The following is a 20,320-nucleotide window of genomic DNA, read 5'->3' as shown; positions in this document are numbered from 1 at the left end:
TACAGGCCGTCTGGATGTCTAAATAATGAATACACTAACTGCATGTGTACGTACGTATACGCCAATGATTGTACACAGTTTTTGACACTCACTGCCATTCTTATCCTTGTACTGACAAACCTAACGAACATACATTGCTTTCGTAAAGGAATAGCACGCCCCCACCTTGAACGAAATTTGTTATAAAACCGAGCTTAACTTGGTCGCTGGGTCATACGAGCTCTATATTCAATCCAAGCCAGTTCGTTAAACAATACGTTACTTTATATTCATCGCATCGTTATTTGGAAGTAGTCGGACGAATTCCCACTGTCATTTCTATCAAAAGTGGACTTTTACGTTTTCGCACGGATTTGGGTAACTTCCAGAAAGCTGTTTGCAGCAATCTACTATTGTGCGGTTCACACCCCACCCCCACCCTAGTGACTACCAGGTTTTGTTTTGTGAAGCAAACATCTGGTTTATTCTGGAAGATTGTAACAGAGATCGTATTTCGTCTTGGCCAGCTGAAGTATTTGAATTTTTATCCTAGGTACGTATCAAAACGTTGTTTAAGGGTTTTTTTTTGTTATGGAAAACTGTGTTGACATTTATATTCTTTCTTGTTTTATACAGGTTAAAACAAACTCCTTATACGTTCATAACTATTTTTTTTTCAATAGCAGAAGGATGGTTGAAATAAGAAAGAGTCTGAAATTGTTATTTCTTACAAGTTATTAAATTTAACGCTATATAGACTAGTCCTATATACTTCAGACGATACACAGAGCAGGGTAATTCCACAGTGATAGAAATGTCATATTTTACCTCAAATATGGAGTCAATATAATTAAGTGGGTATATTTAAAAATTTATATCAGCCAAGCCCGATAAAAATGTGAATAATGTAAACAATGTTAGATTTCCTTTTTACAATTTACAATCGCATGAACATTTACGTCACTCGAAAGTATAAACATTGTCAAGTCAATTATTTGATCAATATATTTTTGGGAAATATCAAAATAGGAAAGTAATATTTGATGATAAACTTTGTATATACGATGTTTTTTTTTCATCGTTTTAGTCTATAATGGGGATGTACTTCATCAATTGAGTCTTGCAGAGTTTCATGCCAGTATACGGTGCATTGAAATGCATGGTAGCAACGGTCTGGTACTTGAGGGGGTCGGAGTGGGTTGGGCAACGCTGGGGGTACATTATCATCTGCGATGTAGAACGGTCTTTGTAATGAAATTTTAAGATAAACATGTGAATTTAGCTGTGCAAATAGTAATCGTTCATAACAAAATATCAGCGAATTCTGATTCGCATAAATGTGATGGGTTGTTTCTACTATAGGGCCTGCATGTCACTTTTTTTAATTAAATATCTGGCCACACGAATGCTAATCAAGACGTTATTGAATTACCGCAACTGCAAACCACGTTGGCCTTGAGTTCATAGTCTGCTTCTTGACAAAACCTGGTTTGGCAAACGTGATCCTCTTTTACATACCGTATACGTCTAAAGCTTGTCTATAGCACAACATCTATCACCTTATGCGATAACGCCCCCCCCCCCAAAAAAAAAAAATAAAGTATAGTAAACAGAAAACAAAAACAAATACAAGAGAAGGATCTTTAGAAACTTGTGATGATTGTGAGTTTGCTTGGCTCCGTTTACTAGAGCTGCGACCAATTATATATACGTATATGGATGAGAGATATAACCTTTTTAAGTTACGTACGTATGTATGAGAGAGATAAGCTTTTTTTAAGAAAATACTTCTATAGTTGTTTTTCCATGTTTTCTGATAAAAGAGTTGCTCATTATAACCCCCCTTCCCCCCCCCAAAAAAAAGGAAGAAAAAATAAAAATATAAGAACAACATGCATGTACCCACTTTAATAGTTCATGGGCTGTGATGACGTTACTCGTTCAGTCGTTGCCAGATACAATATTTGAGGGGGTCTCAGTAGGGGGTCACAGGGGCGAAAAGAAAGATCGCCTCATGCGGAATTTTGAAATTGAATCGGATATACGGACCCTAAGGCCATTGCGTTGAACACCTTACTAGGCTATGTACATTGCTCAGTCTAGTAAGCCTTTGATCCCGCTTTTTGCTACAACCAACCTTTCTTCCTGGACCTCGTAGAAAATGGATGGAGAAAGTTTGTTGGTTATTTATCAAAACAGGTATACATAATAGAAAATTTGTCCCACATATTTATTTAAGTATTATTGCAAAGACCATGATATTGAAATTGGATGTTAACCAATTGATTAGCAATGTTCAACAAGTTCCTCACTGGGTTAAGCCTGTTATAACAGGATAACAAAGCAAAATCTAGAGAGGATTACCTTCGCCCCCCCCCACCCTCGACCTCCTTTTAGAAAGCCCCTTTGTGTAGTGGATTCTCCCAATTCTACATTAATACGACAATTAGCTCCATTATGAAGGACATAATTCAATATCCCCGTCTTCGCTTATATGAAGATAAAAAGTGCCATTTCATGACACTTCTTGACATGAATATTGAGAACAATACCCACTTCTTTCTTTTAACAATGCATATACCTTAAACCTTTCGAGGGGACATCTAGACATGGCTCAATGAGCTTCATAGACCTCTTGACCAATTTTGATAACTCTTGACGCTTGAAAACGTTTCCAAAAAATTTCAATTCAAGTTCTTTTTTTTTCAATTGTTTTTGGCCATAAAACGGGTAAAATCATGTCAGTACATTGTTTAAAAAAAAACGATGTTGGAAGATTACAGTCTGGTTTTAACCGGCACGTAATTTTTGATGTCCTTCAAGGTTTTGTATATTGATCTCAATAAGATTTGAACAAGTTATCAATGGACGGAACAGTTATCATTGTTTTTTTCTGTTTTCTTCTTAGTTTTGCTTCATAAAAAGGAAGAAATCACGGGTTTTGCTCAGTTTTGAGAATCAGGCTGTATACAAAACGATGGTAATGACAAACGGGAATATTTTTCTATTTTTTTACGGAGATTTTTGCAGATAAAAAAAAAGATTATAGAACATAAATCGAGACGTTAATTTTTGGTGACGTTATTGTTAATATCAGAGGGTTTTGTGCTGTTATCTTTTTAACAAAATTCTTAATCATGGTGCATATCGATAAAAGAATGATAGCAATGCTGTTACATCAAATACTTATTATATCTGATGAATAGGGCAGAAGATTTTCCACGTGTTTGGAAAATGCAACCCCCAAAACTCCTTGCGAAGACATGCACTACATGTTTAAAACTGGATTCTAGTAAAGACCAAAAAACACGAAATAAACTTACAGACAACCCCCCCCCCCGTATAATAATCATAAAAAAGAATCGTGAAACTCATATTTACTAGCTTGGTTATTTCATCATACTTTCATAAAATATGCAACTATGCCATTATTTTGCTTCTCACTATATGTACCTCCAACTGTACACTGAAAATTTTAATTTTGGATTTAAAACCTCTCAAAGTAAAAAATATTAATTTTCATCTTTTAACAATTTCTTTCAACGATTGTTTAGAAACGAACGGCATTTAATCAGTTTCATAACGTGTCTCAACTTATAATAACACAAGCATGGTATATATCTACTTATAATAACACAAGCTAGTATGTAAACACCTAAATGAAATGGTTATGAATGAGGCTGACAACCTCTGACACCAACAAAATATTATTAAATGAACATAAGCTGCTCCTCTTCTTGGTCCGACGGGTGATCCAAAATAATTTTAATAGAAAAGTCTACGCTGACATCTTATCCTTCCCGTGGCGTTCAATTCTTATATATTACTAAACGAAAAAAAGGTTGCAATTCTGACCGCAGCTTTTATATCATCGTATCATCTTAAACATGAGCGATGAGCACTCGAAGTTTACACTAGACATGTTGCTAAGACCAACCACAATTTTTTTTTTAAATCTGTTCTTAGTCGCTCTTTACTTCAGGGAAGGATGGTAGCGCAGATTAATCTTAATTAGAAATTTCGACCGAAACGACCTTGGATAAGACATTACGGTTGAACAACATCATAATCTATATGAATGATTTGTGGTTTATTAGATTCGAAAGGCTTTTTACACGTTTTCAAGGAAGATTAAAGAGCCATTAAATAGCATTGACACTACTTCGTAAATCTTCCGCCCAGTTAAGAAAATGATATTACTTTGACATTATGCGATTGCCTCAGGCACGCAGAGATTAATTGGATCCATGTATACATTTTAATCTTGCTTTATTATTGCCTATGTTTCCTGTTGATCTTCTCTGGTCACTTCGGGGGGAGCTGACCACCTCGCGGTCATTGTATATAGTCTTGATGATCCAGTCACTGTCATTATATGAGTCCCCGATGCTTTTAGAGTAAATCGCCCAAAAAAGTGAATCTACAAAACTAAACTGACTGGAGTTGTTTTCTATGATGTGTAATACATAGATAGTATATTCGTATTATCAATATAGTCATACACTGAAGGGTAATATACAGAACGCCAAAGAGGACTAAATGAAAAGAACGAGACCAATAACTGAGTTATTATAAGGCAGCAATGATCAGCTGAACCATATATTATGATATTATTGATATTATTGCTCTACTACGGTATTGAGCACTTTCTGCTTCTACTGATTATACTTATACGTGTGATATATATATATATATATATTTCATTCGACTGCCAAGTATTGCTGACGAAGGTCCCAGGTGGACCGAAAATTCCAATATATTTTCTAAAACTTACTTCTTATTTGTCAATTATGAGTCATATCTTATTTCTCTGGTTTTCTCTAATAATATATATATATATATATATATATATATATATATATATATATATATATATATATATATATATATATATATATATATATAATGAATGATTGGCTTGCCTATAAAGAGTGGTTATTCTGTGTAAATTTGTGTAAAGATTGTCAGATTCAAAGCGCCAGGGGCGCACTCTGTACAATCTTAATACTTGGGTAATACACCCTTAATGACAGTTATTCAAAGCCAATTTATACGCTATAACACATCAGTAGAATCACTGTGGTCGAGTGGTACGGGCTTAGGTTCGTGACACGAAGATCCGTGGTTCGATTCCTACCTTCGCCTGATGAGTCCCAAAAGGACGAAACCGGTCGTGAAGTGGAATTTTTCTGGTGTGTTATTCTTTACTGAATTACTATATATATATATATATATATATATATATATATTCCATTTCCCGCAGTGTACGTAGGTCATGCTGAATGGTTTGCACCATACCCGTATCATTAATCATATAACATTGCATCGTTACGTATTTGTCTTCAATCCACTTGTCGCATCCAAAAGAAGAAACCAGTAACAATGTAAAATAATCTTACGCATACGATAGAGTCCTCAAAGACGCCACTCTGACAAATGAGGGCATATCTAATAACATAAATTGAGCATCAGAAGCCCTTGTGGAAGAAAATTCATTGCAAAATTTCAAACAAAATTAATCTTTGCATAATCGCGTGACTCAATTCTTTATGGCTCCGACTGCAGATCGATTCAGTTTCCTTTATCCAAGTTCGCATATAGTGAAGGGTACTCTTAAATATCATTTAATAAACATAACTGGCTGAACCAAATGAATTAAACAAAGTGAAAATCAGGGCAAACAATTTCGAATCGTCTCAGATTGCATCGTCTAAATTTGGAGATGTGTTTGATGAAACCCTATCAATATTTGTCCCAAAATTGCAGAAATCTAACTTATTTCCATGGATTCGATATAACACAAGGTTTTTAACATGTTAATACGACTTCCTTACCTGTCACAACATCAAGTCGACTTGGCTAAGTCGCTTGACTCAACCGCATCCTGTAAGTCTGGTCTGCGAATTGCCTATTAGCAATGGGAATAACGCCTAATTCCAACTAGATATACCTTATGTGTTGTATTGGGATCACACGCATGATATCTAAATTTGACCATATTTGCACCAAGTCATATAGCACGTTTACATGAAAATTGCCCCAAATTGATGAAAAATAAATTCCTGAATATTTCGACCTTAATTTTACAAAGTTATTCACAACGATTTAGGTGGATTACCAACCAGCTTAAATGAGTATAAAGTATTTTATTTCAAGCTGCACCTTAAAAACTCTCAACTGTTTTGGAAGTTTCACTCCGAATAACGCATTTTGTTTTTACTGGTTAGCACACATACCCCGGGTAGTGGTGGTAATTGGGGTCGGGGTCCGGGGGAGGGGAGTACTTGGTGACCTATAAATACCAACACTAAGACAAAAGTCAACCGTATCTGTAAGCCTGTAATACATTCCGGACAAATATACGAATCTAACGTTAAACTACTAACCGTTGAGCGGTTTTTTTTTTTGTCGTTATTAAATTATTCTAGCCTAATTATCCAACCGAGAGCTAAATACTGCGTATAAAGGGAATTAATTGATAGCATTCCAGCCGAATAGTTCATTTTATAACTTGATTGAATAATAATAAAAATACATAACACTGCAAGGTACAGGAAGCGCGCAGCTGTTAAGTACGTTTCAAAAAAGAAAGGAAAAAACCCCAAAGTCATCGGCAACAACTGAGAGCTTTTTGCAATTGTTTACAGGAACAACCACTAATTACTCACAATCAAAGGTCATCAATATTGCCCCCAAATATGCAAGAAATACAAAGAACGGCCGTCATTCGTGTTCAGAATTTAAATAGCAGTTTAATGCCACTTTCAAACCACCCAAAGTAGCCTTGAAATATTCATCTTTCTTTCATGGAAGGATGCCTCGACTCTGGCAGAGGGTGGGTGGGTTAAGGGAGGCCCCTAAGCCCTTTAGGATTCCTCTTTAGGAAACCTCCTCTATATGTTTGGAAGTACATAGGAAGGACCATAGCCTCAAGAAAAAATTACTATTAAAACTTGTAACAATTATTAGTATGCTTAAATTTAAGGTCAATATACCGATGACCTTTAACATTGCACGTGATTAACTTACGGCAGCGATGGTAAGTTTAAAAGGTACAGAAATATATATAAGAAGAAGAAAAAAAGGTTTGGCTCAAACGGGAATGGTGTCAGTGACCTAAGGACTACAAGTTTTACGTTCTCATTTTGACTTCTTTTTTCCCCATTTATGTATGTATATTAGATCCTCCTGCAAGCAGGAACTCGCGAAGAAGCCTGATACCAAAGCCGAAAGCTGACCGAAGTCAGTCTATTACATTCATATTTAACGTCCATGATTATGAATTGTCAATTGTCAACAACTCTGTAACTGGACGACATACATTAATTTTGGAGTGACTCGAACTCGGGACATTATGATTGAAAAGCACCGGCGTTAACCACTGAGCTAACACTCCTATATATAGACACTCCTATATATATATACTACTAAAAATAAAACGAAAGTAGCCATGCTATAGACTATACGAACCACAGTGCTAGGGGAATTTATAGTATCAAATGCCATTGAAAAGTACCAAAATGGAACAACAACAACAGTAGCATCAAAGGCTCGTAACTTGGATGATGTGACTGACATAACTCTCATCAGAGTTATAAGAAACGAGTATATTTACTGAAACTCTCTGATAGGATTTTTAATCTACTAAATAAATGAAATATCATGTTACGGCCACTTAAATGCAATGGATGATGCAAGCAAAAGTAAAAACCCCTTTACAGTACCCTAGATCACGTGGGTTGTCGTTTAACACCTTCTTACTCGAGTGGCAATAAATGTTCCCCTCTCTAGAGAACCAATGCCCCCTCGGATCTACTAAATAGCTATTTAAATCTCGTTGAATGTGAGCCTATCGTTCTTTGTCCTGCTAAGTGGCATGTTTCTTTCGTATAAATTACTTTCTGAATAGTTAGCTCAATACGTAGCGAAATCATTTATAAATGAGTACACGTCACAACCATACACCACAGAAACTGTTATGCAAATTCAAATTCAAAAAAAAAAAATCATAAATACGCCGCATTCCTACAATAAAGTGCAGCGATTGCCCTCATAGCAGATCTGAAGCATAATATAGTTTTTATTCTCGTACATAATGTATACCATGCGAATCAAACTTGCCAAAAGGCATATCGCAGTTAACGTGTGAAGTACGCGACAGAACACATTAATTATACGAGTCTGCTACAAACATGATTTTATGGCTCCTCTTCACAGCTAGTAATATTGAATTACAGTTTGTTGTAGTTAAATAATTGACAAAATCGCTGTTGTGTCATAGAACCAATACGATGATGGCGCAGATGGCTATATAATATATATATATATATATATATATATATATACATATATATATACATATATATAAATATATATATATATTTATATATATATATATATATATATATATATATATATATATATATATATGCATTATTGATGTATGACTATAAATGTACTATATGACAGCCATAGGACACACAGCATACGATCTCAAATAATTTATCAAAAAATGAAATAGTGCAGTTAGAGCGTGTCAAATCTTCAAGGCAACAATAAAGATTTAAAATTGGTAAGAGGTAAAAATTGCACGACTAGTCGGAAGGATGCACCTCCCTTGATCACGCATGCAATTGTTTGCAATACAATGATCTATAGAGTAAGGCAAAATATGTCACCAAAACAAACTACGTAGCATTGTTCGATACAGGTATCAAACGCCTACAGTGGAATAACGACCACGTTCCTTACCGGTTTCGAACCTCTGGACATACAATCAGCGTCTATAGCCTGCTTGGTTAGGGTGTCCGCATAGAAAGCGAGAGGCCCGGGTTCGAATGCCGGTAGAGGTTTGAAGTTTTTTTCACTGTTCTGGATTTTCCAACTCATCTACTGTTCAAAGTCATGCGCATCGAAGGAGCAAAAACTTGTGAAAACATGTGAAAGTCAATTTTAATAAATGCCTAAACTGAGAAAGCCCTTTGAAATCAAACACACGACATTTTTTGGATGATAAAACCGTCCAATAAGGTCAAAATGTATAATTGTTAATATAATCATGGTTTTTGTTACCAAGATAGATCTGACAATGCTGTTACTATGGATTTATTTTATTTATTTTTATCTAGAAATGTAACAGAGTATTTCTGTCACTCAGACGTGATCCACGTAAAAACCAAATTTGTGGACGTCTCTTCATGTTCAGGAGGAAAACAAACTCTTCACCATGGCCATGACGATAGCTCACAGCGTTCCATTAGTTTCATAATCTTCTGGTGACAATTAATCTATCATTCTGTTCGACGCTCATATCGTGTTGTTGATCAGAAGATAAAAAATATCTGTCTCGTAAAATGTCAAGTTAATATGTAATTCCTTATTTTTATATTTTAACTTCCCACGACAAATATGAAATGAAATAAGGACATTACGGAAAATTGAAATTTTGAACAGATGGCAAATATGTGTCAGTATTTGTATTTTATGTACCGTATCAGTGTTTTCCTCGAGGGGGGTGGGGTTGGGGGGGGCTTTATATGTTTATGACTGTTGCCATTACATATAATTATTTGAATAGCACGGTTAATTAGATATGGGATTATTTCCATTTTATTTGTAGAGTAAACGATTTCAAAATGCAAGCCATATTGGTAAGATTTATTATTAGTTTCTCTCCATTAATAGATTCGAAATTAAATATTTTACTGAATATAAATATTTATGAAATAGTTATTATTTAATGTATTATAAAAAATAGGCACCAGCTGTGACATTTGAAAACGTTTCATTACAAAACACTCCATTTCACTAGGTCACACCACAAACGCACTGTAGATACTAAAATCAATTTGAAAGATTCGAGGTAGTTTTCCTCGAAATGTCTGCAAAATGTATTTGCGTGCGTTTTTGTGTGTGTATATACGCCATATATGCCATACGCGTGTGTTATTCATCTACTTAATATGTACAGTCATTTCACGCGACAATATTGGTTGGGTGATTTCTTTATCTGCGTTGTGCATCGGTAATCAATCTCATTCATCTAGTCCTGTCTTACTTATCCATTTTAAGATGAGATAAAACATAGAAAACAGCCCCCCCCCCAAAAAAAAAACATATGCAAGATGGGAAGATTTATACTAAAGGCACTTCGTTATCTCAATGCCATGAACCGCGTCGTACTTCAACATTATGTGTTAACAATGAAGAAAAAATGGACGCGTATTGACCAAGGGTTTATTAATTACTTAATTTTATAATATTCTCAAGGAGTAGGAGCGGCCTTTAAAACGTTTATGGTAATTATACTTCAACCGCAACTTCAGTCAAGTCTGTAACGGAAAGCTGAAGAGGTTGACGGGGTGGATGGGATTGGGGAAGGGGGGGGGTGAGGGTTGGTATCCTAATAGTTGAAATCTCCCGTCTCAAACATCTTGTTTTAACTATATCAGGACTTAGGAAATGGACCACACACCACAAATGATGAGTGATGCCGTTATGACGTGCTACCATGTGCAATTGATCTCTCATTTACATAAGATACAATAAAGATACTTGACTAAGGTGAACTTTATTCTAATTTATGTCTCTATCGAAATGCAATTTTCGAAAATTCTGTAAGAAATGTTCATCTGTCAATAAATGTTTATTACATTAAAAAAATCCCAAAGAAAACCAAACCCTGCAATAAATATGTTGTATTGGCCATTGTCATGATGACGTCACACACTTTACCATAACCATATTTACACCTAATTTCCTTAAAACATATATTTACTGTCAAATATCCAATGAGCATGTAAACGTAGGTCTGTATGGTAACGAACCTTCATGGTAAAGCTTTGAAGCACTTATGTTCTAGCACCATGCAGGTTTACTTCATTTTAGCGAAACAGTTCATTTTTTTGTTTGTTTAAAACGTAAGTGTTTTTTTCTAAATATTTCAAAATATTTTGTTTCGATGCAAAGATAGTTATTGTATTGCCAAGAAGCCTACTTCATTAAAGCCATGCAAACATATTGCGATTTAAATGCCGGAAAGGTACAGAGACAACCGCTGGTTTAATGTGTGACTGTTTAGGTTTATATAGGCTCTCTTTTTCCGTATGAAAACTCTCGAAGTCTGATTACTTATTTGCCAAAAAAAAAAAAAACTACTTGGAAAAAATAAAATTCCCATCTAACTGACGCACGAATATTAATGATATTATTTCAAGTGACACTTGGGAACAATTTGTATTAAAAACTCAACACAAAATGCGTAAAATTTATTTCCTCATGGCAGACCTACAAATACAAAATAAGTGGATTTTTTTATGGGGGGGGGGGTGGTGGGATGATTTTTCTCAGAGATTCTCGGCAAGAATTGTAACTGTGTCGAAAGCAGAATTTCAAAAGTGTTGATTTAATTTATTTCAGGGATTTTTGTGGTATTGATTTGTAAACTGATGCGCGCTCTCGCGTTGTTTGACCGGCTTTGCGATTTTCGTGGCTGCAGGGAATGGGCTGTATTGACTTGTATTGACTATTTAAGAGGTTGATCACAGGTTTCACGATCAACCATATATCAGGAACATTGCGCATTAATGCCACAAATCTCACTAGATTCATGAGTTCAGAAGGTTTTACATAGGACATTTCAAATATGCTAATAAAATGTTCACTCATGTTCACATATCTTACAGTCACTCTTCAAAAATAGTGAGCTATTGAATTCGCTACCTCAGCAAGTTTTAAATGTCTCGGATTGAATTTAGAAAGTAATTTTAACATAGCCTACTTCTTATGGAAACGTTTAGCTTATTGAAGTTTACGGACACTGAGTGCTAATTATCTGCACGAGAATCTTTTAACTTAGATTAAATTATTCACAAAATTTACCGACATATTAATACGTAATACAGCTGTTTAAATACTTCTTCTACATATCAAATTTACTAAGGTATCGTATAGGGCAGTCTCATATACGATGTAAAATGTATGGGCGAGCGTTGATAATAATTAATAAGGGGTTAATCAACGGTCTAGCGTGCGTTACTCACAGGATTAATGCACGATCGGGGGATAATGCAAGCGATACACGAGGGCGGAGCCCGAGTGCATCCAGCGATAGCATTAACACCCGGAGTGCATTAATCATGTGAGTAACGCACGCTAGACCGTTGATTAACCCCGTTCATTCATACACTACCATTTGTGTGAGGGAAAAAATCATAAAACAAAACATTTTTGGTTACATATAACCAAAGATTTATTAAAGTGATGCCCCGTAATTTTACCGTGCGTTACTCACAGGATTAACCACGGTCAGCTGACCTGAATGGACCAATAGGATTTAGGAATCTTTACTAAGTATGAATGAACACGTGTTTACCCTATAAACGTCAATTAATTTCGTCTCTTGTTTTTGCAAGGGATAAAAACATATTTACAGAAAAATATACTACTCTAATGAACTTCCCCACCCCACCCCAAAACAATGAGAATGAATGAATTTGCCAGAAGATGACCAAGTATATCGTAACAAGGTTCAGTAAATAAAAGAAAAGCTTAACCCAGCCAAATGTGTCTGCTTTGTCTGAATAACTACAGAAAGCTACCTTTTTTGGCACATTTGATATGCAGAGTCTGTCAATGAACTTGTAAAGTGATTAAAAGTAATTACGTACATTCGATTCGTGACAAGTTGAAAGCTTCATAAATTCCCAGGTGTTTCGCGTTGCAAATCGTTCACGCTTCGTTGGCCTTGCTCTGCCTATATCTAGAGTTTAATCGATTGAGGAAAACGTAAATCCCTCCGAAACATCTTCGCTAATAACGTGATATTATCAGCTTATCAGATATTTGCCTCCAGAACTTCGCCTAAAAAGCGATTCTGTTGTTTTCTTTTCGTTTTAACAATCTAAGTGATTATTAATGCCTTACCTCGCATTCGTTAAGAAAATTTACAAACCGCATTGAACGACGGCCGTGGTCTGTTTTTGTTATTTTAAAAGCAAAAACGAATTTTAAATCCAACAACACCAACACTCACGCCAAACGTACAAAGAAATATAATATATATATATATATATATAGGCTATATATATATATAGGCTATATATATAGGCTATATATATATATATATATATATATATATAGGCTATATATATATATATAGGCTATATATATATATATATATATATCACATATAACACAAGATATACAAATTACACCATATTGCTACCCTGGGTTTCACGCACGCATAGAGCGACGATCTTCAGGCCATTGGATGGTCAAAACAGACAGGGTAGCAATATGGTGTAATTTGTATATCTTGTGTTATATGTGATATCATTGCTCTACTACGGTATTGAGCACTTTCTGCTACTACTGATTATACTTATACGTGTGATATATATACGACGTCTGACAAACAATTGTTTTAGTGAGCTAACGGTAATGTATATTTCTGGTATAAATTTCTTCTGCCTGAAGTAGAAAAAATAAAAGACGCGCACACATCCGCTTGGCCCGTTAGCGCAAGTTGAACACACTACAAAATTTTGCACCTCGGCATTTCCTTAGAAAACTTCAAAGATAACTTTTCAAAATGTCCTTAGTTAGAAGTTCTAACAAGTCGCCTTCGTCAATAACTCCTATGGGTCTCGTAGCAACATACACTTCAAAAAATTAAAATAAAAGATAATAGAAACATTTATTGGAATTGCACATCACCTACGGTATAGCTGTTACCAACAAAACCATACATAGGATTTAGTTGATGATACTAATGACTGACGTTGTATGCATATTTCACTCTTCAAACTAGTATTGGCCTTTGGTGTATAATTCTTAACTGCTATAATATTTAATCTATTGATTTGTTTTTTTCGATAAGGACTTTTCGAGGAACCAAAAACAAAAGTCTTGTTTCATATGTATGGCTCCGATCTATACTCCTTAATAAGGATCAAAATACCATCGCTGAAAGACGCATGATCATTACGTAGAGGCTATTTGAATTACAAATCTGAAACGCAAACTATTTGGAGAGGGGCCACTCAAAACGGTAATTCTGATGCTGAAAAAGATTAAATTGAATATTACCAACGAATTAAAACAGAGAGCCCAACAGTATTTTTTTTTTTAAATTTCAGAAAGAAAACATGAATAGAATTTAGAATTCAAACAGCAAATTGACATTCATGTTAAACAATAGCAATATAATCACTTCATATACCAGTAATATACGGCTTAAAGTAGCATTCTTGGGTTCATTTCAGCTTGTAATAAACATTATAACAGACATTGCTGAGAGTACTAAATAGAAATATGCTCCATAATCTAAGAACGGAAGTCATAACAAACAAAATGTTTTCTGTTTTGTTTTATAAAAAATAACGAGACGCAAAGCAATAACAAAAGTAAAGTATTAAACAGTTAACGCAGCGTTTCGATTAGTTATTGGTCGTAATCATCGTCATCGTCATCGTTATCGTCATCTTCATCTTCATCTTCATCCTCATCTTTATGTTTATCTTCATAGTTATTGTCATACTGTATCGTTAATACGCTAACAAAGAGAAACAAAATTAATCGTTGCAATTTGGAGATATCGCAAAAACTAAACTATCTTGCAGCTGTTGATGTTTACCTTACCGGGAACGGCGTTCCTTCAGTGTTTATAAATGATATACTCAGAGACATATGTAAGCCTCGATGTACCATATTTCATGTTATACATGCAGAGTTACTTTGTTGCAATTATAAGTATTACAGTATAATGGTTTTTATCAATAATATATGTAATGGATGAATGCATATTAGGATCAAATAAAGAACCACATGGGTAGTTTACATTGACATTTAGTTATTGTGTTTCATATCTAAGATTGCGCCGCAATGCTTTGCATTTCACATTGGGATTTTCAAGTTACAGGTACAAAAGGAAGGGGGGAGGGGCCGTGAGGGGGGTCGGCTGAGGTGAAGTGGCTATGGCAACCCTACATCGTCAGCGTGCACTCCGCGGTATATTTTTAAGTTAAGTTGGGGAACAAATCGATCGGTCCCTCGGGCTCAGGACCCAGGCTTTCAAAAGGTTCATGTCCTTACCTAATGTCCGAGGAATATATAATCCCCTTCCCCTCTCTTTCTTTGAAGTAATTACCTTGTACCAGGCCTGGCCAAGACAGGGGCATGGTGTAGTCATGGTGATACAGCTTGGGCTTGGGATATATTAAAATCCCCGGGAGGGAGGGAGGGGGTGGGGGAGGAATATGAAAGAAAACCTAATCTGATTTTCGTGATGTACCAGAATTATGTTCGATTGCTCGTACTCGTGTAATTGTGCTATCTACCTATCAGCCGGTAATCTTATTTATACTCAGAATAAAACTCAAAGCCAAAAATTTTTGAAAAATATCCTGCTAATTACATCCATTCCTTTTTATTAAAGTAAAGAAATCGTGTAGTCTCTACGATTGCCTCTTATTTTCCTGTAAACATATCCAACCCCTGAGATAACATGCCGTAACCTTCTAACAAGAATTTGCTCTCTTTCCTTTGGTAGACACTAAACCTACATTTCATAAAACAATAAGGAGAACATTTTCGATATGTTTATCTTTCATTTTTCGTTATGCGCAATACTTGGCGATTTTAGTATCAAATAGAACCCACGGCGTTTTTTTCGTTGGACTTTTCCTTTTTTCATTACTTTTTGTTGTTGTCCAATAACCCGTATTTGAAAATAAATATTCTTGAACTCCTGTAGCCTCTTACGAAAAGGTCGTAAAAACATTTCATATCATTGCCTGCCTTTTGCAAGCAATCACGTCCCCATGATAAAATTTTGAAGACAGAAATACACACATAGGGAATTTGAGGGGCCAAAACAATAAGCAAAAAGGGAGGAAAAAAAGTCAAAAGAAACAAAGACAGAATTCATTTGTGTATAAAGATGAGGAGCAGTGGTTAGCGGAAAGGTGTGAATTTGGACACGTCAAACCCTTGGTCAATCAACGTACTCTATCAATTATGTATTACAATGTTTGAATATTCATGAAGTTGACCTATATTGATTTAAAACACATATTATCAAGAGATTTGTTAGTAAACGGATCAGTTTGAACTGACTAACAAAACTAAAATAATGTTAATTAATTATTCCGCTCATTTTTAATTTGCAGAATATTCATTCCAAAGTAACATTAAGAAATTGTTATAACAAAAACTTAAAAAAGTAGTAAGAAAATGAATAAAATTTCGACTTCTATAAAAATGTTTTTTTTTGTCCATAAAACATATCAAATGGATCACCATTTTCTTGACCCAAAAAAGGTAGGCATAAATATTATATGCTCACACTGACGATAATGGAAGAATGTATGTCAGAAGGTAGGGAGCAAGGGGAGGGAGGGGAGGGGAGGGGGTAGGTGTTGGATGATTAGCTGCAACCCCGATGTCCAGGATCAATTATGAGGCTCGGGCAAATGTGGTTATAGTCAGGGAAAATATTTAATATAGAATAATGTATTGTCTTTATGAAAATATACTTCAGTTAAACGGAGAGTGCACAATAGGGAGGTTAGGAGACAGCTTTCGAAGTCTCTGGTCGGGTTGATACATTGTTATTGTGAGCTAGGAACACGGTATAAGAGAAGTCCTATATTCACATAGTAGTGTGTGATATATCTGTCCTGCGTGCATGCTATATATATATATATATATATATACTACACTATACTTCTTTAACGAGTTTCTTGTTAGTAACGTTAGACGTGTCTATGCGGGTCAGTTTAACCAATATCCAACACAAAATGCAACATAATTACAAAACAGGTCTATTATAAATCATAACAAAAAATTCGTTGTGGAAGAAAAATGACAGAATAAACATTGTAGTTTATGTGACGTAGATTAATATGACACGTTTATTGACAGCATGTACTGTGATATATTAAATAATGATATTAGGATAGCAAAAATCCCACTGATATTCATGATCGATATAAATGCAATTACACCCAGTATCTCGAAACAGGAGCAAACAACATACACCAAAGGTTTCAAGTTTGGTGTTAATGGAAGGGATGGCGTAAAGGTTGGGAGGAACATAAAACTCTGTTTGCCTTTTATGATGCTTTAAACAAAGACATCTGTCGAATTCCCAACAGATTTAAATCATAGAGGGAGGGGAGGGAGAGAGTGCGGGAGAGGGAGAAGGAGGGGTGGAGGGAGATGAAGGGGTTGATTACTTTCTCTAGGTTTAAAGTAATTATAGTTATCATTGATATATGTATAACGACTGACGATAATAATAGATTTCTTCGTGATTATCAAAAAAAAAAAAAAAAAAAAGTCTAAACGCACATTGCATCAGAGCATCAATGTGAGTAATCCATACGTTAACTGTATAATTGTAGACAATTTTCAGCAAATATTAAAAATATTAAAAGGTTAAATTTTGTCAGTCCTTCAGACGTCATTGATGTAGTGAAGAATTTTAAGATGTCGTGGAATGATGAGTCAGTGAAATTCAATTCTTAAAACGTGATCACTCAACAGCATGTCCAAATCTTTAAAACAACGAGTGAGCTTTTGATTTTTCTCTAATTTTAGTAAATTCTTGAGCAAAAATGAAAGAAAATAGAAAGATAGAGAGTCTAGAAGCTGAAATATTATAATTCGATTTCGATCCAGATGTCAATACATGTCTATGGTTATTATCTTTAACATGTTGGTACTTGCAAAGTAGGGATGGAAACATTGTTCATCAAATTTTTCTAGCAGATTACATTTTTTTAAATATACTTTCTTGGTAATTTTGTTGCTTTTTGGAACCAATTTCTTACCTTTGTTCCATTGGCCTTAATTCAAGGTTCCTACATTAAGAAGCAGACTTGTACTAAAAACAATATGACCACGAGACGAGGAATTATATATCTGACAATAGTTTCCATGCTAAATTTCCAAACAATACCCCGAGCATGATTGAAAAACCAGAAGTGCCAATAGAGATCACTTTGATAACATATATGACTACGAGTATACAACGTCAAGATAAACTGTGATTGTCTGTTTTTAGCACGCGTAAATCCCCCTTTTTTTGAAGTTGAAATGGTTAAATATGTTAATGTTATTCCATAGTAAAATCACATAACAGAGTAACTCATTAGTTTGTTTATTCAAGTATTCGTTCAGGGAAGTGAAGAAAAAGTCGAAAATTTTGAAAAATTGGAAATTAACTTTTTTCTTGTGTTTTTTTTACTACAAATGAAGAATGTCCCACCGACAAAAATGTTGAGGGATTGAATTAAATTAATTAATTACTCACTCAGATTTATTCATTTGGGGGATAAACAAAAGACTTGAAGAACGTCTCCAGTTTGGTTAAATGCAATGTTATTTTAAGAATTACTCAAATGTTTAGGGATTTTTTTTACCAAACTCAAAATGCTGCTTTATAATTTCCCGCCCATCAGAGCTCAGAAAACATACGTTGCCATCGTTATGCACTCGACTAACACTGATTGGTCGGACTACTCTCCTTGCATCATGTTTATTACAAATTTAAATACAAAATTTAGGCTACTACAGATGTTTAATTTCTGCCTTGATGTTGATTGCTTTTTTACAGTAAGTTGACAATAATTGTTAGATCACTGATGACCATGAATTGCTCATTAGTCACATTTTAAATAATGGAAAATAAGTCGAAAATTTGGAAATTTCCGATTGTTGTTTTTGCACATTTAATATTCTAATGTAGACATTTTCTGGGCGACGAAATTCTTTAAAGGTACCGTATGTAATCATCTATTAAATATGCAAATTAAGTTATGTTCAAGTGATAACAATGGCTGTGGTAACATGACCATCTTAGCTCTCGGAATGCTTGATGTGTTTTGATAAATATTCTGCAAACATTTGCCGTTTGAGCAGAATTTGGTTTTGATCAATTTGTCGATTCTATACTCCATATACTAAAATCCAACACCAAAATCGGTTATCAGCTTGACTTATTCAAGTATGGTCACAAATAGTGAAATAAAATGCCAAATTTTGAATTTATCAATATTGGTAATTGTCAGAAGCAAAAAAATATCTTGGTGACAAAATCTTCAAAGTCGGAAGAAACCATTCATTCATTAACTTTCACTTAGTGATATACATCTTAGTTACATTTAACTGGAGACTATAATTGTATTAAATTATAGTTGGATAATTTCCTTAAACTGTTGAGTAAACGCAAAAATCTACTTTATAAGCTTATGGTTGCATTTGCGATCAAACTTCACCCAAAAAACATATACAATACAAAAAAATCTGCATATGAACACGAGCCTGATATGTCGTTAATTTGGTTGAGGGATGTGCGTCGGTGAAATAAGAATTATGCAAACACAATTAATGAATTTGATCGATAACTACCTCAGCTTTGAACGTTGTCAAGTTAAAATGCAGTTCCTGTATCCTCCTGTGCTATTATTTGATTAGAAAGGCTCGTTTTTTATTTTATTATTTTATATAAAGCCATTCCGTACCAGGCAAAAAAAAAATCTACGTTTAAAAGCATGTGCGCGACCTCCACGAATACACACTTTATGTGCGGTGACTAGCTATACCATTGAGTGAAAATAGCGTCATGCTTTGATCTGGTGAGGAAAATTATAAGAGATTTCCTAACAGAATTAGAGAACCTATAGCCTTCTTTGACTTTTTTCTATTTTCTTTTTTGAGATGCAAATATGGGGTCAACGATGTAGGCCCTATTTAGACTTAACAAGTCGACAAATCTAAACAATTAAACAGTTTCTCTATAGCAGGGTCCCTCAATAGGCGTCCCGCGGGCCAAACATGGGCCCACACAAGGTTTCACTTCGGATAGCGATTGAAAGAAACGGAAAACAATCGTCACTTATATCGCACTTATAGGGACAAGTACACTCACAAGGTCCTAATTTCGAGTATCTACCGGCGTACCATACACATTGCTCAATATAGGAAAAAAAGAGAGAATGTTTTAATTCTTTCTGTCCATTTATTCGAACCAATGTTTTTGCTCAGACTGCGTTGAAAATCAGTTGAATGCCTCTTTCCTATATGTCAGCTTTCCACAGACGTCGAAATGTTGATAGACTAACGTACACGGCTGATAAAGAACAGCGAGTGGCAAAGAGTTTGACTGAGTGAAAGGTTATAGGAAGACGTCTCGCAAATCCCCGGTGGAATTCTCTCATCGACAAATTTATTATAAACGTAAACTTTAGAAAATGAGAAAAATAAATATCATACCTGAGATTAAACAAAGAGGCCTAAATTCACACCTTTCGATATGCATCACATGCTCAAGCAATTT

The 20,320-nt window shown here is 34.9% G+C and overlaps 1 protein-coding gene across 1 annotated transcript in view; it reads left to right on the top strand.

The window, feature by feature from the left end:
• Nucleotides 1-232: 232 nt before the first annotated feature.
• The window catches only part of LOC139979840 (neuromedin U receptor homolog nmur-2-like), a 31,186-nt gene continuing 11,098 nt past the window's right edge, over nt 233-20,320 (top strand). Inside the window, exon 1 of the mRNA XM_071990995.1 lies at nt 233-532. The gene's annotated coding sequence lies outside the window, so the exon portion shown is untranslated. The remainder of the gene's footprint in view (nt 533-20,320) is intronic.

The sequence above is a fragment of the Apostichopus japonicus genome, chromosome 14 (assembly GCF_037975245.1).
Source record: "Apostichopus japonicus isolate 1M-3 chromosome 14, ASM3797524v1, whole genome shotgun sequence".
In the NCBI taxonomy this organism is placed as follows: domain Eukaryota; kingdom Metazoa; phylum Echinodermata; class Holothuroidea; order Aspidochirotida; family Stichopodidae; genus Apostichopus; species Apostichopus japonicus.
This window is presented reverse-complemented; position numbering and strand designations above follow the sequence as displayed.